The following is a 23,556-nucleotide window of genomic DNA, read 5'->3' as shown; positions in this document are numbered from 1 at the left end:
TGAGCTGTTCAAACTAACTGAAGGTCATGACTATGTCGATGCAGGGATGTGAAAATGAGTCCGCGCCAGCCGGCCAGCTAGGACTAATAGAGAACCCATCTTCCCTGCAGAGTTGGCGAAGAGATGTAATTGTGTGGTATATGGTATAGATCTGAGATATCAAGTTATTGAGGAGTTAGACGATAAGCCTTCCTTACAGATTAGTTTGTTCATATTTTCCCAGCCAGGAGTTTCACCTAGTAAGGCCCTATGTTAGCAAACTCTTAGTGTAGAGATTCCATAAGTAAATTTTAGTGTCACAAAGACCAAACCAGCTGTGCTGGAGTCTCAATGGGCAGACCACCACCAATGGTTTTCATTATTACCATTGCTCTGAGAGCCGCCAACTTTGAGCATGGTCCCATTCTTCCAGGCAAGTAGGAAGTAGCTCCCACCCCAAAGAGCTTCCAATCTAAATTGACAAGGAGTGGGAGGAAGGATATACATATACTGATGGGAAACTAAGGCACAGGGGAGGTTAAGAAACTTATCCAAGGTCATACAGAAAGCTATGGGCAAAGCTGGGAAATGAACCTAGCTCTTCCAAGTCCCAGCCTAGAGCCTTCACCTCAAGAACATCCTTCTTCAGTGACGTGGGTCTAAGCACAGTCCATCCCTGCTGATACTGGAAGACAAAACAAGCATATCGTCTCTCCCATATTGACCTGAATGGAAACAGTTCTATGCTACAAATATTTGAGAGTTTGAAATTCCCCCAACCACCATCTTGAATTGGGATGAAAAGTCAAAATAGTGACAATAGCCATAAACCAAAATTCCATATTTTGTTTGTTTCAAAAGTTTGGAAACATTTCATTTCAATTTTGATGCCCCTCCCACTTTACACTTTTTCCTTCAGTCTAATAGCTTAGATTCCTGAACAGCATTATTTTTCAAATCAGAAATCTGGAAAATTTCAGATAGGAACTACCAATACATTTCACTGTGAAAAAGCTTTTTCCTCAACAGTTTTTTGAGTTGGGAAATTCACTGAACTTGATACTGATTTGGGAACAGTTCCAATGAATCAGCATGTTTGGAAAATGTCTGACTAACTCTACTCCCATGACTCCAGTCACTACATCATCAAGATTTGCTTTAAAGGTTTATTGTGTTTCTATTTCATTGTGCTTGTTTTATTTGTATGTAATTGCATTTTTAAATTGTTTTATGGAAGCCCAAGTACTTAGGGGATGAGGGATGCTCATAAAAAGAATATCTATGATAGGAGAATTGGCATTAAACTGGTTGAATCATAGCAACCCACTGGTTAGAGAAGAGAAATGGAAAAAACCTGTTTGACTGAAAGATCTGTCTCCGGGCACATGCAGGATTATTCCACATATTATGGGTAAGGACTGAAAGAACCCTGAGGAAATTTGGGTCTGAATTAAACTCTGCTGCTGACCAAGACTTTAGGAATAAATCAGTACTCGCATTACGGACAAAGAATTAAGGGAAAGAAAAAAAATATCAAATGATGTGAAATGAGACAGCAAACTGATAAAAGGCCAATTGTCTTCCTCATCAACACTCAAAGAGAGCATTCAAAACTGCACAATATTTATTTTGTTAATTTCTTTGGCCAAAAAATCATTTACACTAGTAGCTCGTACAATGATTTGCTGCCAATGGAACCCAGAAGTTATGTGACCATTCTATTGCAAAACTTTTCTGGAAAGATGCAGGCAAGTCTCCGAGCGCCCCCTTTTGGGCCTGTCCGGTCCCAATTTCCCCAAATGGAGCAGCAATCAATTCTGAATTAAAAGCCCAGGGCAAGGAGAAGCCAGCAAACATGAAGTAAATGTCATGTCCCTTTAATAAACTTCAGCCCTGGAAGCATTGCCACAAACAGTTCCTCAGTCCAGGAACCATGAACAACAATTGTTTCATTAGGGCCCAGGTTGAAGTCTCCCACACTTACTGTTCCCAAGTCTATGAATCAGTTTAGGCTCCTCTCCAAGTGCCTCAGGGAGCAACTGCTACCCAATGCAGGAAGCCAGCTTGCTGGCAATACAATAAGAGCCATCAGCAAGATCAAGAAATGAAAGATCCATGGAAACAGCTGAAGGTTAAGAACAACTGGGCTGCCTCTAAATCATTTAAAATAGAACAAAGGAGACTTTAATTATGTTTGACAAAGGAAATTGGCGGAAAATTTTGCAAAGAATATCATTCAAAAGGTGAGACAAGATTTTATTTGCAATTGGCCACTTTGATTTTTGTTCAGATTTAAGCATTTTCTTTCCGTCATGCACACATATGTACACAAACGCTGACCAGGTGGTCTGCATTGCAAGAATGTGTTTCTGTTTTGAATGCATAAAGCACAAAAGGAGTTTCTTTTTTAAAAGGGAAAGAACATCCATGCTGAAATAAAAATAGCAGGTTATTCATGGAAGGACTCCAGGGAAAGAAATTGAAAGGTTACTTTGAAAGGGTTGGCTACTGTAAGGTACAAAGCACCTTCTGCTCCTACTGAAATCTATGAGAGCAGAGGGCTCTCAGCATCTTATGGAAGATGCTTAAAACCTCACAGAATAGGGCCCTGGGAGACCAGGATCATAAAATAATTTACTGATAAGCTTGAATTATGGCACAGCATGCCCCATTTTATTACAATTTCCATTTCAGGCTGTCTATGCATACCACAAGTCCCTAGAACTTGAGAGTTTCAGAGAGAATTTGCACTGACATCCCTGGGCTGATTAGAAGCCTTAGGACATTGAAGTAGTGGAATGAAGTAAATGTCAGAGTCTTTATTGAGTTATCAGATAAATCGGATGCCTTACTAACAGGCTTCTGAGCAGAAAGGTTATAGGCCTCAAAATTGAGGTAAATGAATGAAGAGCTGTAGACAAGTCAGAGGCTACCAACAACTCCTGAGAGGAGAATTCATCTGGCAAACAAAGTGAGGGGAACTTGTTGAACTGAGCACAGGAACTTTTCAGTCCATGTTTCCTTTTCTGTTCTATTTAGGATTTTATATGGACATCACCACAGTAGCTGAGTGTCTGAACTTTGACTCAACAGATCCTGAGTCTATAGTAAAATGTGAGGGCCTGATTCTCCACTGCTTGCACTTATGCTGGTGCAAAGTGAAGGTACTGATCTGGAAGCATTTTATGCCCTACTTTGCAAAGGTATCAATAACTACACAAGGTGAAAGGTGGGGAAGAATCAAGTCTTATGTCTGAGAAATGAAAATATAAAATAATGGGCCAGGTACTCAGCTGGTATAATTTGATGTAGCTCCATTGTTGTGCCAATTTACACCAGCTGAAGATGTGGTCCTACGAAAACAGGCCTTGAGCATCAAAATTAAACCTTTTACAACTCTTTCTCCTTAAAACACATTGGATTGATATTTGTTTTTTGTTTCCTGCATTAGCCCTTGGGAAGCATGGAGTCTCAGGTTTCAGGGATTTGCTTTTATTAAGCTATTATGTCAAGAACATCATGCATGAAATGGATTTAGGTTCTTACTGTAAACTCTTTCCATGTCTCTCTAGTTTACTCTCTTGCCTCTGTACTTTCTACTAGATAAATGAAGATGGCAGCATGCCATCATTTCCCCATGACAGTGCGCTTCCTGGATTTGGCTGGGATCAGAAGCGGCAGCAAGGAAAGGGCATTTCTCACCACTTAACTGGAAGTTTTAAACCTACAGGTTTTTGTAAACAAAAATAGCACCAGTCGGAACCTTGTACTTCATCGGCTACATGCACAAAATTCTCATTTAACGTTCCATGTTCTTGGTGCCCCTAAACCTCTGGCTGCCAGAAGTTGGGCCTGGACAACAAGGGTTGGATCACTCAATTGTCCTGTTCTGTTCATTCCCTCTGAAACATCTGGCACTGGCCAGTGTTGGAAGACCGGATACTGAGCTAGATGGCCATTGGTCTGACCCAGTGTGACTGTTCCAATGTTCTATTTAGCCAAAGTGGACTGGATAGTCCTTTGCCTAATTTGTAACGTTTCCCTCGTTTTATTTACACAAGAAATTTTCCTACATCATAGTGGACCCCCTCCCACAAGCAGATCTGCACTTCCATTTTGATGGTCTTAAAGTTTCTGGGTTCCAAGGTGTCTCATAGCATTTACAAAGGGTGCAGTTATTTAACTTTCACATCTGCAGCTCCATGTGCACGTTCAGGCTCCACGACTATATTAAACTGGAAGGGCTGATTCCACTTTCACACAGACCAACATAAGTCAGTAGTAGCTTCAAATAGGCCAAAGCCGCGTGAGCTGTGCTAGTCTAAAGCTGCTGGGGATATTACCAATGGAGTTAAAGCTGTGTAACAGGAAGTAGAATCAAGCCCATAAGGATATTGCCTGTCTCACTGTAAAACTAATGTTGAATCCTTTAACGTTGGTCTGTGTTTACAGTATTTTTCAGAGTCTACTATTTTAAAAGCAGATGCACATTAAATCTTGGTTTGAATGAAATCTTGCAGTGGTGTACTACTTTGTTGCTTATTTGGGATCTGATTTTGAAACAAAGAGCTTTTCAATTCACTTTTAAATATCACTGGTTTCAATTTCAGATCCCCTACTGCTAAGGCATTTAAATGGACCACTGCATTTCAATACAGTGAAATTACAAAGGTTAGTTACATAACTAATGGACAAATTTCCACTTGAAAGCAAGACATGATCTATAAACTTCAAACTTGAGCTGCTTTGCTACCAAAAGCCACTGCATAAAGTTTGTGTTAGTTTGTTGACTATTGAAGGATCTACATAGTTTTGTGTCTCTAATAGTGAAATCTCAAATACAAGAAATGGATGTTCCAACTTCTGACTGGCTGACTTGAAATTTTCCTTTTGAAAATATTAGGGTTAGGTATTATTTATGGCCAGTTTTTCCAATGTATTATACTAGTACTCTAAACCAGACCCTGAAAGGACCAGCCTGTATGATTAGAAATCTTAAAGAGAGACAATATGTATTTTTCAATAATGTTTAGGTAACTTTGTAACAGGACCACTTAGTGCAAGAAAAATAAGTCTACTCACAGAATTGCAGGCTGGAAACTTGCAGCTGTATTTAACTGCATCACAGTTGAATGAGGTCGGGGGGGGGGGGGCACGACTTTCACTGACTAAACAGGAAGTAACGGAGGAGTGGAACATGGCTCCATTCCATAGTAATCTGGATAACAAATAACCCTATCACAACCTCTTTACTACAGATAATACAAGCCAAACCCTTTAAATCATAAAAATCAAGATTATTCAATAGGCCCTCTACTACATAGTGATCCTGTATGGTATATTACAGAAAGGAGGCTAGAGAGAGAGACAGTTTTGAGGGGTTGTCTGAATAAGATACTGAATCTAATTCCATCCATTATGTTGTTGAGGACATTGCTAATTAATTTAAACTTGAAATTCTGCCTCCTCAAACATGGCAATTGTATTCCCTGGCCTGAGAAATAGGAAACAAAAGGGGTATCTGAATTAGTGTGAGTCTTTCTGAGATTGTCAACAGCTTCCTGAGTGATGAAAAAGTGACAATTGTCTGTTGTGGAGGGAGGTCTTACTAGGAACAGCAGAAGCAACCCACCTTGAACTTCGAAGAAACCTGGGTTTAAATGTAGATCTGCACTTCAAGATGTGTGGCTCTCTTTTGTTGAGCAATAACCACTTTTCTCTAAAGAAACTGATAAATTAACACCATGTGTCATAACTCTATGCAATAATGTTCATGTCCCTAGAAAGAGCTGGGACTTGGATCAGAACTACCACTTATTCTTCTCGCTCAAAAACAATATATTAGAATTGGGAAATACAGAGAAGGGCAACAAAAATGATGAGAGGCATGGAGCAGCTTCGGAGGGATTAAAAAGACTAGGATTGTTCAGCTTGGAAAAGAGCTGACCAAAGGAGGAGAGGATCAAGGTCTATAAAATCATGAATTAAGTGGAGAAAGTGAATAAGGATGTGTTATTTACCCCTTCACATAACACATGGACTAGGAGTCAACCCATGAAATTAATAGGCAGCCAGTTTAAAACAATCAAAAGGAAATATTTCACACAATGCACAGTCAACCTGTGGAACTCCTTGCCAGGGGATGTTGTGAGGGCCAAAATTATAACTGGGTTCAAAAAAGAATTAGATAAGTTCTTGGAGGATAGGTCCATCAGTGGCTCTTAGCCAAGATGATCAGGGATGCAACCCCATGCTCTTGGTGTCCCCAAGCCTCTGACTGCCAGATGCTGGGGCTGAATGTTAAGGGTTTGATTACTCGATAATTGCCCTCTTCTGTTTATTCCCTCTGAAGCACCTGGCACTAGCCACTGTCAGAAGACGGGATACTGGGCTAGATGGACCATAAGTCTGACCCATTATGGCCATTCTTATGTCCGTTCACACACCCAGAACTCATTTCAGATACAAACAGTGAAAGCCCTTCCTTCCTGATGCAGCTTGTAAGCTCCTTTCTCAGAAGCTAGTGGCCTTGTTGAGCTTGTGGCCGGTGGAGCTTTAGACGAGCTGTAAGATCATCAGTCTGGTGCTTTGTGACCTCTACTGGCCGCTTACTGGTTTCCAAGCGGAGAGCAAAATGTCAGTTAGAACCTTAAAAAGTCTTTCATGTTTGAAGAGAAGGTTACCTGGTAGACCACCTCGCACACTGTTGACAGTGTCACCATTACAGTCAGTGAGGCACTTGTGTGAAAGCTCTCATGGTTTAAACAGAGGGGAACTGCTGGAAGGACATTCTGTACAGATTCCCCTTACTTTGAAAAAGTATAAAACTATTTTAAAAAGAACATTATTAAGGTTTCAAAGTCAAGTGCTCAAAAGTTAGGAAAGGCAGATATTAAGTTTCATCCCCAGATGTGAAGACTGTGTACCCCACATGTCCACTCAGCAGTTTTGGGTTCCCAACTTTCTTGCCCATTTTCCCGAGGCGAGACTCTTTCTGATCTGGCTCATCCAACCTATCCTGTCTCTTCCCAACCTGGGTTCCTTGACCCAATCCTGTTCTCCTCACCTAGCCAGTCCCAGTCTCCACTCCTCATGCTTCTCCGCCCAATCTAAATCTCCTGCGCCAGCAACTCCTTGTCTCACCACTCTGGAGCCTTGTCACAGTACCAAGTCTCTCCCTCCCCCAGTTCCAGTCTCCTTGCCTAGCCAATCCCAGTCCCCTCCCTCCTGGCTCCTCATCCAGTCTCTCTCTTCCCCCCACTCTGACTCCGCCTACCAACATTCTCCATCTCCACTTGGTCCCAATTCAATCTTTGTCCTGAGTTACTTGCCCAATCTCAGTGTTCCCCCATCCCTACCCCCAGGTCTTTGTACTAGTATCTTTGCCCAGGCAGTTCCATTTCTTCCTCCATACCTGGCTCCTTGTCAGATCTGTCTCCCCATTACCTCTTTCCCCTGGATGCATAGGTTCTCAATCCCAGTGCCATTGCCCAGCCAGACCCAGTCTCCCTCCATGTGCCTTGTCCCAATCCACGCTCCCTATATCCCCGTAGGTCTGGCTCTTGTGCCCTCGGCATTTGAATCAGACACTTCTCCCCCCACACTCAGCGGGGTATCATTCAGAGCACAGGAGACAGTCTCTCAGCTCTCAATTTAGGTGCTGGGACCTGGTTCCAGCATGTCCCAGAGCAGTCCACAGGTGTAATTACAAGGGAAGTCCTGCTCATCCCACATGACCAGGGCAGACAGAATGTTCAGGGAATTTAACTGCTAAACCTAAGCCTCTACTGAGCATATGTAAACTGATTTTTTAGAAGTTTATAATGTAGCCAAATTTGGGTAGATTTGCATAGGAATGGCAAAAGACAAAACCTCCATGACATGCAGCATGGAAAATTTCAGCCCAAACAACAGAAGTTTGGCAAAATTATAAGCAACTGAAAAGAAGTCTTATAATGGGAAGCATCAGGAAACATCACTAATAGGTGGTCCCCATAATTCACTTCCAACCCTCTCAGAGCCTGGATCTTACAAATGTTGGCACATGCTTGTGCAGCCCTTCCTGTTCCCCCCTCCCAGCAGAATTTTTTTGAGAAGTGGGTGTGAGGGCAAAACTGAGGGTTTTATTTAAATAAGTATTTAGTAGTCAGTAATTCTTTATCTGAAGCATATGGACAGTTGATTGTATTGCGTTGTGTTTCAGATCCTGATCCAAATATCTCCAGAGATCCCAGGTTTTGATTCAGGCCTGTCACTATGTATAGCAATGCCTATGTTTTCTCTCTTGGGACCTCACATTGATAAAGCATATACCAGAACTAAAGACAGAGATATCTAAAGGGCAATTTGAGAAGACCAACAGCAGATAATGAAAGGCCATATGGAAAACTAAATAACCTTATTCTAATATCTGTTTGTAACCTGTGGTATTAACCATGCAAAAATGCAGGGAGAGATAACAAGAGGGAATACCAAGGTCGCAGTATGCCAGATTCCTTAGTCACAGCAGACCAATAATGATCCTACAAAGCAAATAGTGAAATATTAGAAGGGAGCAGGAAGAAAAAATTAAAAGTCAAGCAAGCTTTGAATTCAAAGAATTTCTCAATTATCCTGTTCCTTGTTTCTAATTTACCAGAATGGGCTGCTAGGGGCTTCAAAAATCCATAGGAAAATAGCGTGCTTTTGTCAACACCAAATGACATATACAGCAACTTGTGCCTTCATCCCAGGACGACAGTAAGAAGGGTGAATCACAATATGGCCCTTGATCTTCTGCCATTGACAGTCGGAGATTACTGAACAATGAGAGTAGTACAGTCTCCATATCTTCCCAAGCTGAAAACTAGATTGCGAGGCCTCCTGAGAGAAAGGCATCACCTTCTAATTAATCTTCCCTAAAAGAGGAAGATTAAAGACTCGGCCATAACAGGCAAGATTCTCCATGGCAAGAGATTGTTTCTTAGCAAGGCAATTACCAAACCAAATTCCCTTAACGTTGCGCCGGGGCACTGGTTCCACTCCAAAGCAGAAAGGAAGCCTGCTCCTGAAGATAAGGCCCTGGAAAGGGACGCTTAGGAGACACGGGTTCTCTTCCTGACATGCCCAAAGTTGATATGTGACTTGGGGCAGATTGTTTATTTCTCTGTACCTCTGTTTCCACTCCCACCCTTTGTCTGTCTTGTCAATTTAGACTATTTACTATAAGCTCTCCCAACAAGAACTCTCTCACTATGTGTATGTACATCATCATGCACAACGAGGTATTGATCCTCACTGTGGGCACTAGGTGCTACTGTAATACAATTAATAATGAAAGTGAAAAAAAAACACCTTCCATTGAGTTATCAACACCAATTCTTGTAGCAATCTGGATTTGCCTCAAAGATCTTGCATCCAAACACTAATTTGGCCAGAAACAGCTTTGTGCTCAGCATAAAGAAACAATACGGCTTTTTAAAATACTTTAAAGCCCTTAAATATAGTTCTCCATTAAAAAAAAAAGAGGCCATGAAAACCTACAATTTTACAAATGGACTAAATTGTCAGGGAAACAATTTTAGTTGGAAGTACAACATATAATTTACTGAAATGTTTTTTTAGGATTTTGAGAGCCATATACATGAATTCTATCCAGTTATCGCTGGTACAGATTAGTTTTTTTTTAAACTGCTGAGAAAGTGCAAGACACGAAAGAAGCCAAAACTGCAAAGTTTGGGCCTGGATCAAAAGGTCACTATAGGTCAGAACTGCCTGATTCCGGGGTCGTGGTTCATAAATTAATAAAGCTGCACCCATTTTTGGTGAGTTATTGCATTTTCATTTGATTATTTTTCATTTCTTCATGCCTTTGTGTAACAGCTTCCCCCAGACCAACACACAGGGATTGAACTGAGGACCACCAATGCTAAAAGTCAGGAGTTACTACAGCTTGAACTAAAGAGCTAATCCATGTTCCCTGCTGCTGTAACAGCTCATATCCTCTGTGAGTCGACACTGAGGGGGACCTGTAACACCAGTGGGTTCTATTTGTATTTCCCTATAGGAATAGATGCTCAAGGACTGATATTTACAGTGTTTTGTGGGCTGGTGATGAGGGGTGCTGAGAAAGCTTGTTGTGTAGTTTCCAGACCTAAGAGGGGTGGCTAGTTTAGATAAAATTAACCTCCAACCTACTGAGGTTCACCCATCAATATTTAAGGCTGAGGGGAGCTATTCTTACAGAGGATGATCATCACCCGAGAGCAAAGGTCCTAGTTGGGAGGTGTAAGTGGTGCATAGGCTTCATCCACTTCAACTTGATCCTTGAATGAGATTTAATATAGAATCATAGAAGATTAGGGTTGGAAGAGACCTCAGGAGGCCATCTAGCCCAACCCCCTGCTCAAAGCAGGATCAACCCAACTAAATCATCCTAGACAGGGCTGTGTCAAGCCAGGCCTTAAAAACCTCTAAGGATGGTGATTCTACCACCTCCCTAGGGAGCCCATTCCAGTGCTTCACCACCCTTTTAGTGAAATAGTGTTTCCTAATATCCAACCTAGACCTCCCCCACTGCAACTTGAGACCATTGCTTCTTGTTCTGGCATGTGCCACCACTGAGAACAGCTGAGCTCCATCCTCTTTGGAACCCCCCCCCCCACCCTTTCAGGTAGTTGAAGGCTGCTCTCAAAACAAATCCCTCTTCTCTTCTGCAGACTAAACAAGCTGAGTTCCCTGAGCCTCTTCTCGTAAGTCATGTTCCCCAGCCCCCTAATCATTTTCATTGCCCTCCGCTGGACTCTCTCCAATGTGTCCACATCCTTTCTGTAGTGGGGGGCCCAAAACTGGATGGAAAACTCCAGCAACCATACAGAAACCCTTTACCCTGAGGAGAAAGTCACCCATAGTAAGCAAAGAATTAGCCTTTAATAAAACACATGGTCTACTGGATTCTCATAGAAACACTCGTCATTACGCTGACTTGCTTCAAAACTGCTAATTATTTCTTGACCTCATTCAAGTCAATGGAACTACACCAGCTCTGGATTGGGCTTTCCAAGATGAAATGTAACTGGTGTAATGGGATTCAGTTCCCATGGACTTAACTGAGATTGCACCTACACCAAATTGAATTTGCCCTTGTGCTAATTATTAAGGTCTTAAGTGATTGATATCAGTGTGTCCATCTTTTAAAAATATTTGGAGCATTAGATCTACAGCAAAGTTTAGGGTACTTTATTAAGCAAGAGGATAACTTGCATGTCTACTTATTAGAATAACTGCATGTAAGTATCACTAATTACTGGTATATATTAGTCGGATATTGTCTACATGACCTTTATTTTGGCTATTAATATTTTGTCTTGTAATTTATAGGCTCAACTATGACACTGCGGATAAGTGAAGCGCTGATGGTGGTAGGGGAATGGTGCAGCTGTAGTGTCTCAGTGAGAATATGGGGAGGCATTGTGTCTGTGTACAAGGCCTTCAGAGATGCTGGGGTTGCACTGTATTGTTACGTCTACACAAGAAGGCTTGGTCTGCACTTAAAGTTTATACCAGCATAGCTGTGTTGGTCAGGGGGTCTGAAAAAACAAAACAAAACACACCTGGTATTCTAACAAAAATGCCAGTGTAGACTCAGCTGTTCTGATAGAAGGATGCCTCTGTTGGCATAGCTAATGTCTTTTGGGGAGGTGATGTTTCTACACTGGAAGAAAAGCTCCTTCTGTCAGCGTCTACTGCGTTTACACTGAGCGGCTGCACTGCCCTACTATGCCAACATAACTGTGTTGACATTGGCTATGTCTACACTAGAGAGCCTAAGGCATAGTGTGCATTCCAAAAATGATGCCTTCCAGGCACTAGCTTAGAGCGCAGTGGTTGTGCGGGAGAAGGACTTATCCATGCCCATCTCCAAACCCTGTCTAGAATATTTGCCTTCTGGTTTCTGATTTTTTAGGATGTACTTGGCTTTTTCAGACTTTTCCCTGCAACTATGGGGCAAGATTTTTAAAATAAAGGTGAGATTCTCATGAGAAAGGTGAGAAATCCCATGACTACTGCAGACAGACAACAAAGAAAATCACCAAACATTCAAGACTTACAATAAAATTGCAAGAGAGTTAATGACAACACTGCAAACACAAGCCAAGGCTGGGCCAAGCTAAAGCCAACCTGGGTTTACTCTTGAACGAGTTTTATAACATCCTGGGTTATGGGTGGAAACCTGCTTTCACACCATTTCAACATGAAACTCTAGGCAGAATGCCAGTGCTGTTTCTGAATATTTTTTTCAATCTTTACTTTTTTGTATAAAATGTCAAACAAATCAGGAGCCGTGATGTCAAGCTATAGCTATTGACTCCCGATGGCTCAGCTGCCAGTTGGAAGCTTTCCTGCCTACGAAAGACCTCTACGAGTAGATGTAGCAGGGCCATTCCCATTAAGGAGGCGCATTACTGAGACAGACAGAAACCTTCCTTTTGAATGTGGAAGGAAAGGATTGATGGTTTAAGAAAGACTGCTTTGTGGCTGAGCAGCTAGTCTTGTTTTGAATCACAGTAATTCTCTTATTCCCATGATCCTATGCTTTGGGTTTTGACTCACCTGCAGAACTTGTGAGACAATACTTGTTATGTACCTAAAGAGAGCGGTACAAAAAAAGGCATATAAATATATATTAAAATCAGCAGCTACTCTAAACCCATGGATTTCCTATTCTCCTTAAACCAGCCCTGCACTGAACTCACTATCTTTTCTTTGTGGATTTCAAGACATTTAAGAATTTAATAAGCAAAATCAAAATGTATTATTCTCCTGGGCTTTTCCCACTTACTGGCTTGAAATGGCTTCCTGCCCTGTGTTGTGCTTTTGTCATTGTTCATTTCTTTCTTATTTTTCTTCACTCAGTTTTGTTTAGAGTTCTTCATATTTTTACTGGATGTTCCTGAGGAGAACAAATTACAATTCAAGATCATTGTATGTACATCAGGTGACCAGATAGAAAGTGTGAAAAATCGGGACAGAAGGTGTGTGTGGGGGGTAATAGGCGCCTGTATAAGAAAAAGCCCCAAATATTGGGACTGTCCCTATAAAATTGGGACATCTGATCATCCTATATGTACATTCAGAAATGCAGTCATAGAAGATTAGGGTTGGAAGAGACCTGAGGAGGTCATCTAGTCCAACCCCTGCTCAAAGCAGGACCAATCCCCAACTAAGTCATCCCAGCCAGGGCTGTGTCAAGCTGGGCCTGTTATAAATGAAGTGGGGGGGGGGAGGGATAGCGCCTTTTTATGGACACCCAGCCAGCCAGTTAGCTATAAAACCCCTGTTAGTAGCTGTTCTCTACTTGCTTTACCTGTACAGGGTTAACAAGCCCACAGGTAAAAAGAAAGGAGTGGGCGCCTGACCAAAAGATCCAATGGGAGGGCTAGAGCTTTTTAAAATGGGGGGGAAAAAAAAAACAACTTTGTTTGTTGTGGTTCTCCAGGAAAGAGGGGAACAGGGAGCAGTTATGCTGTGAGAAGCTGAAAGCCAGGTATGAAAAACCATCAGATCACACCTAAAGATTGCTTATCTGAAACCCCAAATATGTAAGCAAATTAGGGAATGTCTAGGAAGCTGCAATTAGGTTTATTTCTGTTTATTTCTTATTGGCTTGTGGACTCTTTTGTGCTAACCCCAAATGCTTTTTGTTTTGCTTGTAACCTTTAAGCTGGACCTCAAGAAGGTCATTCTTGATGTTTAAATTTTGTAAGTGGGTTTTTTAAATCTAGCAAAAGCCTAAATTCCAGATGTATTTTCTTTGTTTTCAATAAAATTTACCTTTAAGAATAGGATTGGATTTTTGGTGTCCTAAGAGGTTTGTACATATTGTGTTTAATTAGCTGGTGGCAACAGCTGATTGCCTTTATTTTTCTTTCTCAGCTCTTCCACAGAGGGGGTGGTGGTGAAAGGGCTGGAGGGTATCCCACAGGAAGGGATTCCCAAGTGTGCCTTTTTGGTTCTAAAGGGGTTATTGCATTTGGGTGGTGGCAGCATATACCCATCCAAAGTCAGACAGAACTGTAACCTTGGGAGTTTAATACCAGCCTGGAGTGGCCAGTATTCATTTTTAAAATCGCTGCGGGACCCCACTTGAAGTGCCAGAGTGGGGAAATCAGCCTTGACAGGTCCTTAAAAACCTCTAAGGATGGAGATTCCACCACCTCCCTAGGGAACCCATTCCAGTGCTTTACCACCCTCCTAGTGAAATAGATTTTCCTAATATCCCACCTAGACCTCCCCCACTGCAACTTGAGACCATTTTCCTTGTTCTGTCATGTGCCACCACTGAGAAAAGCCAAGCTCCATCCTCTTAGCAGCCTTCAACTACCTGAAGGGGGGTTCCAATCAAATCCCCCCTCACTCTTCTCTTCTACAGACTAAATAAGCCCAGTTCCCTCAGCCTCTCCTCATAAATCATGTGCCCCAGGTCCCTAATCATTTTTGTTGCCCTCTGCTGGGCTCTGCAATTTTTCCACAACCTCTTTGTAGCGGGGGGCCCAAAACTGGACACAATATTCCAGATGTCACCTCACCAGTGCCAAATAGAGGGAAGTAGTCACCTCCCTTGATCTGCTGGCAAGGCTCCTACTAATGCAGCCCAATATGCCGTTAGCTTTCTTGGCAACGAGGGCACACTGTTGACTCATATCCAGCTTCTTGTCCGCTGTAATCCCCAGGTCTTTTTCTGCAGAACTGCCGCTTAGCCAGTCGGTCCCCAGCCTCTAGCAGTGCCTGGGATTGTTCCGTTCTAAGTGCAGGACTCTGCACTTGTCCTTCTTGAACCTCAGATTTCTTTTGGCCCAATCCTCCAATTTGTCTAGGTCACTCTGGACCCTATCCCTATCCTACAGCATATTTACCTCTTCCCACAGCTTAGTGTTATCTATGAACTTCCTGAGGGTGCAATTCATCCCATCATCCATATCATTAATGAAGATGTTGAAAAAAAAAAAACCAGCCCCAGGATGGACCCCTGGGGCACTCTGCTTGATACTGGCTGTCAACTAGACATCGAGCCATTGATCACTGCCCGTTAAGCCCGATGATCTAGCCAGCTTTATCCACGTTATAGTCCATTCATCCAATCCATACTGCTTTAACTTGCTGTCAAGAATACAGTTACCATTCAGAGACTAGCAGTTTGGGTTGGAGAACGTTAGGGACAAACAAGCCAGTTCCAGAACAACTGACTTGAAGCTTTGTCCAAAATTCAGACGTGAACCTTTGAGGCTATTTAAAAATGGCCAGTTAATTTTGTATTATTATTAATCACTAACATTTATCATTATTTCATCCATATGCAAAGTGAAAAAGATAGGCCCTCACAGTTTTGATTTTAATATGATGAGTAGAATGGTAGAAAAGGGATTTAGTTGCATGGGAGACACATCATAGTGTGGAAGTAGAGGCTCGGGGGATGTCAGCCTAAGAACTTGCTCCTAGAATATACCACATGTATCTCAGAATGTATCACTGACCTTACAGCATGTTTAATAAAGCAACTCTGCCTGCTTGTTGTGTTACTTATTCTAATGAAACAGTGATGCCTTATCTTTTAGTTAAAGGGGAAAAAAATGAATATAAAGTCTCCATGAGAGACAGCATATGTGCAAACTGTGCCTATTTCTCTCACTCAGTAAGATCATTCTTGAATCTCTTCCCTCGGGCAGCCAGACTTCAGGGGCCTGATTCGGATATTGCTTACACAGGCATAAATCATGTTTAGCTTCACTGAAGTCAATGGAGTTACATTTGTGTAGCCCCAGTGTGAAACGAGTATGCTCTTTTCATTTAAGGAACAGAAGAATGGCCATACTGGGTCAGACCAAAGGTCCATCGAGCCCAGTATCCTGTCTACCAACAGTGGCCAATGCCAGGTGCCCCAGAGGGGGTGAACCTAACAGGTAATGATCAAGTGATCTCCCTCCTGCCATCTATCTCCACCCTCTGACAAACAGAGGCTAGGGACACCATTCCTTACCCATCCTGGCTAATAGTCATTAATGGACTTAACCTCTATGAATTTATCTAGTTCTCTTTTAAACTCCGTTATAGTCCTAGCCTTCACAACCTCCTCAGGCAAGGAGTTCCACAGGTTGACTGTGCGCTGTGTGAAGAACTTCCTTTCGTTTGTTTTAAACCTACTGCCCATTAATTTCATTTGGTGGCCCCTAGTTCTTATATTGTGGGAAGAAGTAAATAACTTTTCCTTATTCACTTTCTCCACACCACTCATGATTTTATAGACCTCTATCATATCCCCCCTTAGTCTCCTCTTTTCCAAGCTGAAAAGTCCTAGCCTCTTCATTCTCTCCTCATTTGGGACCCATTCCAACCCCCTAATTATTTTAGTTGCCCTTCTCTGAACCTTTTCTCATGTCAGTAAAGGCGGCAGTGCCTAGAAACAGGATCATAGCTACATAGAGCTCAGATATTATTATTCATTCATTTTTGCACTGACTGTACTTGCTAGTTCAGCTGGATTTGGATGGGAAAGTGCTAAAAATTTTATTAAAAACAGCATATTGTTGGAGTAAATATAGTAGGGGTCCCATATTTGAATGTTAGGAGTGCTGCGTCTGCAACTGGACTTCAAAAGGAAGCCAAAGAAAGTGTGAAAAATTGGAACAGAAGGTGGGGGGGAGGTAAATAGGCGCCTATATAAGAAAAAGCCCCGAATATTGGGACTGTCCCTATAAAATTGGGACATCTGGTCATCCTATATGTACATTCAGAAATGCAGTCATAGAATCATAGAAGATTAGGGTCGGAAGGGACCTCAGGAGGTCATCTAGTCCAACCCCCTGCTCAAAGCAGGACTAATCCCCAACTAAATCATCCCAGCCAGGGCTTTCAACCATTGCAAAACAGGTCAGCATGCAGCATATGTTTTTTCCATTGTGTATGGGAAGAAATAGAGTATTTTGTGAAAGGCTTCATGTCTGAAGAGAGATTTACCTCTTGCTGTGCATGGGAAATGTGTGCATTATACTCATTAATTCCAGAACACTCTTTTATTTTAATGCTCACAGGGTGGTGCGACATTTAGGTCACCTTTAGTTTGGAGCTGACATTTTCCTCACAATGAGATTAATGAACACTCTGGGAAAGCTCAACAAATGCTAGAATCCCCTGAAAACTGGAAACACTTTGACGTCCATAAACGGGTTATGTTATGCCAATGAAACGTGCTTGAACAGTGAACTACCAGTTCCATTCAGAGGTAGAATAGTCAATGTATTGCCAAATTCTGTCTCCCTAAAATTTCTCCTCACAGTTTCATTTGGATAGAATATTCTTCCCACATTCCTTTCCCAAACTCTCCTGTGGCTATTACTTTGAACTAGCTACATTTCAGTGATAACTGAAGAGAATTATATACTATAGCAGGTGCCTAGTTCTCTTGCAGCTTTCAATGTAACCCCTCTTTTCCCACAAGTTCATGCTCAACTTTCTGAAAATGTAATATATATATATATTTACCAACTGCATCCACTAAAGTCAGAAATGATACAGAAACAGGTTTGAAAGAAACAAAAGGAAGTACTTATTTACACAAAGCACAGTCAACCTGTGGAACTCATTGCCAGGGGTTGCTGTGAAGGCCAAAAAAACAAACAAACTATAAACGGGGCTCAAAAAAAGAATCAGATAAGTTCAAGGAGAATTGGTCCATCAATGGCGATTAGCCAATATGATTGGGGATGCAACCCCATGCTCTGGATGTCTGATTGCCAGAAGCTGGGTGTGGAGGTCAAGGGATGGATCAGTAGATGATTTCCTGTTCTATCTGAATGGGCCACTGTCAGAGGACAGGATACTGGGCTAGATGGACCCATCTGAACCAATATGGCTGTTCTTATGTTCAGTAGATATGTGAAAATGAAAATCTTAAACTAAGAACAATTTCTATGGCACTTTTAATCTTTGCCTAGGAAGAGTTTATGACCTGCAGAAGTCAAACTCTGAAAATACAGAATTTAGGGCTAATGGCGGAATTCCTGGAAGGGAGGCAGTGTGGCCTAGTGGATGGCACTTTAGCCTGTTAATCCGAATATCTTATTCTATCTCTGGCTCTACCACTAGCCTGCTGGTTTAATGTGGGCATATCACTTTGCCTCAGTTTCCCACATGCAAAAAGGAGTTAATGATATTTAGCCCCTTTTTAAAGTGGTTAGAGATCCACAGATGAGAATTGCTATATAAAAACTAGCTGTTATTAAATAGTTTTAGGGTTTCTTTTTTCTTAAAGGATGAATTAAATACAAATTATTGATTAATTTGAACACTCAAATCAGAGAAGTTGAAGCCATGTTGCACTTTTGTAATATTTCACATTTTTAAAATACATAATTTAGTGTAATGCAATTGGCTGTCCAGTATATGTTACAAAATATGCCATGCACCCTGTTGACATTCCTGAAAGATGATTTTTTTTTAATGGTCAGACTTGAGTATTTAAAAAAGTAACCTTGATACACGTGTCTCAAAATGTATTTGGTATAGTAATATAAAATTCCTTGGGATGAAAAGTTCTATTCACTATACAGTACTATCATTGTAAATTATAACAATTGAGAATGTGCTAATTCTTATTTAATAGCTTCCGGTTCCAATACTGAATCCACAAAGGAGCATACTTTTAATAGCCTTGTTGGGTTACACTTACTCTTTACTGATGTAGCTCACGAAAGCTTATGCTCAAATAAATTTGTTAGTCTCTAAGGTGCCACAAGTACTCCTTTTCTTTTTGTGGATACAGACTAACACGGCTGCTACTCTGAAACCTGTCTTTACCATTGAAAGAGCTTTGTTTTATCTCCCTCCTCAAAATAGTCCAGTAGTCCCATTAGTAGATTGTTAGCCACTGCAAGGTGGTGAAAACAGGTGCTCCTCCAGTCCACCAAACCATTGTCCTTATCTTAGATAAGACATTGTATTATATCAAAACGAGGTGTAGGGGCGACTGTGGTCACTCAGAAAAGGAGTTCTCAAAAAAAGGACTTTCCTAAAGGTTATATGTTTACTGTATATTATCTCAGCATAAGGAAACTATTCGTCTTTTGATCAAAACATGACAAAAGGGAGCGCATCCAAATCGATATATGGAAAATTTAATCCTACAAGCTGTCAGAATCACAAATAGAGTAGGTGAATTTTAATGACAGGAAAGCAAACATATTCATTGTGGGAAAGGTTACTGCTGAAAAGACTAATCTGACTTCTTAGAACAGCATGGAAGAGATATTACACATTGACCTTAAAGTGTGTCACCTAACACTTCTCGTGCTTTTCAGCAACAAAAAGCACATCTTGGAACATCTAGCCTGTCATCTCTGCTACTTTGCCCTTTACATATTGATCTTCTAGGTGCAAAATGTGTACCACAGGAAATTCTCCTGGCTCTTTTGGAGGAGCTGCAAACAATAAAGCAACGTTGCCATAACAATCCTTCCTCTCAGAAAAGTGTTAAGGTCCAAATTTTTCAGCTGGGCCCCTTTAAAGCAGCAGAATTTGCACCTCAAAATTGCACTCATGGTATCAGAAATTATCTGACTAACTACCCAATTTGCATGTGTAGATAAGGTAGTTGTACATTCAATTACAGTACTAACATTGCACCCAAAAATCAGTTGGAGCAGTCGATATATGGGATTGCAGTCCTTATTAAAATAAGAAATCTTTAATAAAGACAACAGCTGCAACTACAGCCTAGCAAAGAGGATTCCACACAACTTGTGTTCCAGCTTTGTCTCTTGATCTCCAAGGATTACACCCAGTCTTACATTGCATACAGCACCCACAGATATCAAGAGGCTGAATAAAATGTAAGTAAACACATGAAAACAGCAGGTTGCTAAAACATAAATACAATTTTGTAGGTACTAATGGCATCTGTCTAATAGGCAACTATCCTGAAAATTTAACCCCGAGAGTCTAGGAACTAGTAATTTGATGACTCATGGCTTGAAATTCATTTTCACTTTGCCTAAGAATTGTATCTAATGCTAACCGAACAGAGTAGGTATTATTAGGCTTAATTCTGAGGACACTAGAGGGAGGCTATCAGGATTCAAGACAAAAGGAAAAGATGATAATTTTTCATGAGTTGGTCTCAATAAAGAAACTAGTTTTATCCTGCTGATTCCCTGTGATAATCCCAAATTTCTGTGAATTATTTAAGCTTCCTGAGTCTGTTAAAAAAAGGGAGGTGTGCTATGTTGTGGTATTTCAATATTAAAGCTGGTCAACATTTAAAAAACAAACTCACTCATTTTTATTTAAATGTTTAATTTTGGTGTGTGTGTGGGAGGGGGAGGCGATTCTTGGGGGCAAAATTGCATCTAATTTTTCGATCAGCTCTAGTCAGCACTTCCCATTCTGATTCTGTATGGGGCCCTTAAATGCAAAAGAAAATGAATTTTTTTTTCAAAATAGTTATCCAAAAATTTTGCAATCACCAAAACAGTTGGGTTTGAGTTCAGTTCTAGGCCTGTAAGATGGACCCCAGCCTCCACCTGAAAGAGTTTTCAGTTGCAAGCTGGCTCCCTCATTCTTTCCAGAGAACTCTAGAAGGTTCATTATTTATTAAGATGGTATCTGACTGCTGCTTACTGGTCCCAATATGGCCTACAATATTTGGTCAGCAACAAAACTATTCCCTCCCGATGTGGTGTACTCTGGACAGCCATAATTTGAACTTGTCACAATGTTTTGAATTTTGACAACACTACAGATTTTGAAGGACGGGGTGGGGAGTTAGGGGGGGGAAATCATGATTGTTTCTGCCTTTTTCAACCAGCGTTAACATGGACATATTCATGATACTACTTAGCACTTATATAGTACTTCTGACTTGTGGAACTCAGAGTAGGTTAGCATCAGTCTATCATTTTACAAGTGAGCAAAGGCAAAGGAAGAATAGTGCAGAGGTCAGGCCCCTAATCTAGGCTGTGGCGACCTGAGTTCAAATCCTACAGTGCTACCGACTCTGTGTGTGTGTGTGTGTGTGTGTGTGTGTGTGTAACACTTAGCCTCTGATTTCCCCGTCTGTAAAACAGGGGTAATAGCCCTTCCCTGCCACAGAGAAGTATTGTGAGGCTAAATGCATTAAAGATAGCGTGGTGCTCAAATATTACTGTAATGGGGGCCTGTAGAAGGTACACCACCACTGACAGTCCTAGGTGGTGGTTGGCAGGACAGCTCCCTTTTGAAGCAAGGTCCCATCCTTCAGCCCCCAGGGGTTTCCAGTCCTCTCCTTTAGCTTGGGGGCTTGGCCCTGGAACAGTCCAGTTTTTTTAGCTGGACTCTCAGTCAGTGAAGGCTCTTGTATTGTCCTCTCAAAGTGGATAGGGGACCCCAGGCCTACACTCTCCACTGGGCTCCAGTCCAGGGCCCAGTGGTGGGCAGCTGCACCCAATGCCAGGGGCTAGGCCGCTGCTCTTTCCTCCCACCGCCCTAGACTACTTCCTATCTCCTGGAGCTTCCCAGACTAAACCACTCCAATACAGTCTCTGATGCACACACTTCGTCCCGTTTCTCCCTTTGTGGGTTTGCCTGGTCTGTACTGTCAGGTCACAGGCAATGAGTCCTGGGTAGTGACTGCTCTGCTCCCCTTTGAAAGCCCTGCCTCCAGCTTAGGCAAGTTTGCAGGTGTATCTGGGTGGGGCTGCCCGGGCCCAGAGCTGTTCCTTAACCCCTTGCACTCCAGTGTGGGGGTTGTATCACAGGGCCATACAAGTACCTTGGATAATAAACAAATAGTGTGTAAGGACTATATTTTCACAGTAATTCTGAGTGCCTCCATTTTTCATTGCCCAATGAAACACTTAGGGTCTCTATTTTACAAGCGTTGAGCACCCACAACTCCAGTCCACTTCAGTCGCAGATGCAGAACATCTCCAAAAATCAGGGCTGCCTGCCTGCCGTGTCTCATGTTGGGCACCTGGCCACTCAAAGTTACCCTAGAGTTAACTGCATTTCTCCACAAGTCAGTGGCAGATCTGAGAACAGCCCTCAGGTTTCTTGACTCCCAGTCCAGCACCTCATCTTTGCACAATGCTGTCTCTAGAATTTCAAATTAGGGCTCTGGCTAGCAGGAGAGAATAGATGAAGAAATCTGTGCCATGTTCCTGGAATAAATGAAAGGAACAGCTTTCATTTAATAGCTAGGCTGCTGCACCAGCAGTGATTTTCCCCAGTAATTAATTGGCTGCTGTAGCTGATTAAAGACCCATGAATACTGATTATCCCAAATGTTCTAAGTTTTTCATGAAAGGAAAACTTCCATGCATGCCAAAGACCCCCAAAGAGCAAAGTGCACTTAATTAATGCAGTCCCTCCAAACTATGTCAGCAGACACATCGCCTTGGGACTTTTTTCCCCACTAGGAACGGTGAAATGTGTCAAAGAACAAAGCAAGTTAGACTGCACGTGTAGGGAATATGACACACTGTCAACAATTCAGAGCAGAATGCTCCCAAGAGAAGACCTGCGAAACGGTATGGTAATTTGGCTGGAAGCAGTGCTTCCATTTTTGTGGGGGTCTCATGTTCAGAATTTTTACATTCTTAGTAGGAAGATCTTTAATTTCTTACCGTCCAATCTGAAAGCTGCATTTTCAGGCAAGCCCCCTTCTTGGTAAATGAAAGTTGCTTATGCCTATATTTTAGGTACTGCTATAATGCTATGTAACTAGCCTAGAAACTAGTGACAGACAACTCTGCAAAGGCTTGGAATTGCAGTTTCAGTTTGCTTAAGCATTGTTGTACCTAATTGTAACAGGGCCCCCTTTGTTCCTGCCTCTGCTGCATTCACAAACCACTCAGAGACCCTGAGGTTCAGCAATCACCAGTGCAGTTTCTATACAGTGTGTGCCCTCACCACCTTCTCTCCATACACACACTTGGGTTTCAGCCTTAAGGTCTTCTCAGGTTCTGCACCCAGGAGGGGAGAGCCACCACTCTCCTTCCACTCTCTGGCTCCTCCCTGGCTTCCTCCCTCTGGGCCTGTATGTAGCCCCAGGCTAATTAGGCTGGCAGATCTTTCCCATTCACCAACCAGGTGCAGGTTTCTCTAGTCAGCTCCAATGTACCTCGTTTAATCAGAGCTAGCGTGACAGGGCTGTCTCAGGAGTTCATGCCCAGCACCCTGTCACACTAATGCTAATTCAACAGCACTGGTAGGTGCGATACCTACTACAGAATGCTGGAAGGCATTTCATTGGAGCATTCAAGGCATAGGGGCAACGTACTTATTGTTCCTTCATGACATTTACAAGGCAGGGGACAACATGGCTTGACACAACTTGATGTATGGAGACTGTGCGCAATTGAAGGGAGAGGGGGATTTTGTTTGCTGCACAGACAGCAGCTTGCCCAAGGTGACACAGGAAGCCTGTGGTGAAGCAGGGAATTGAATCCAGCTCTTAGAAGTCACAGGCTAGTATTGAACCGCTGGACCATCCTTCCCCTCATCATGTTAAAAGTGCAATTACATGTGGAATAGCTTCTCCTTACCCAGACCAGAGAAGAACAAGCTAGC

Source organism: Eretmochelys imbricata, chromosome 11, assembly GCF_965152235.1.
Source record: "Eretmochelys imbricata isolate rEreImb1 chromosome 11, rEreImb1.hap1, whole genome shotgun sequence".
Taxonomy (NCBI): Eukaryota; Metazoa; Chordata; order Testudines; family Cheloniidae; genus Eretmochelys; species Eretmochelys imbricata.
The sequence above is the reverse complement of the archived record's forward strand: the minus strand, read 5'-3'. Positions refer to the sequence as shown.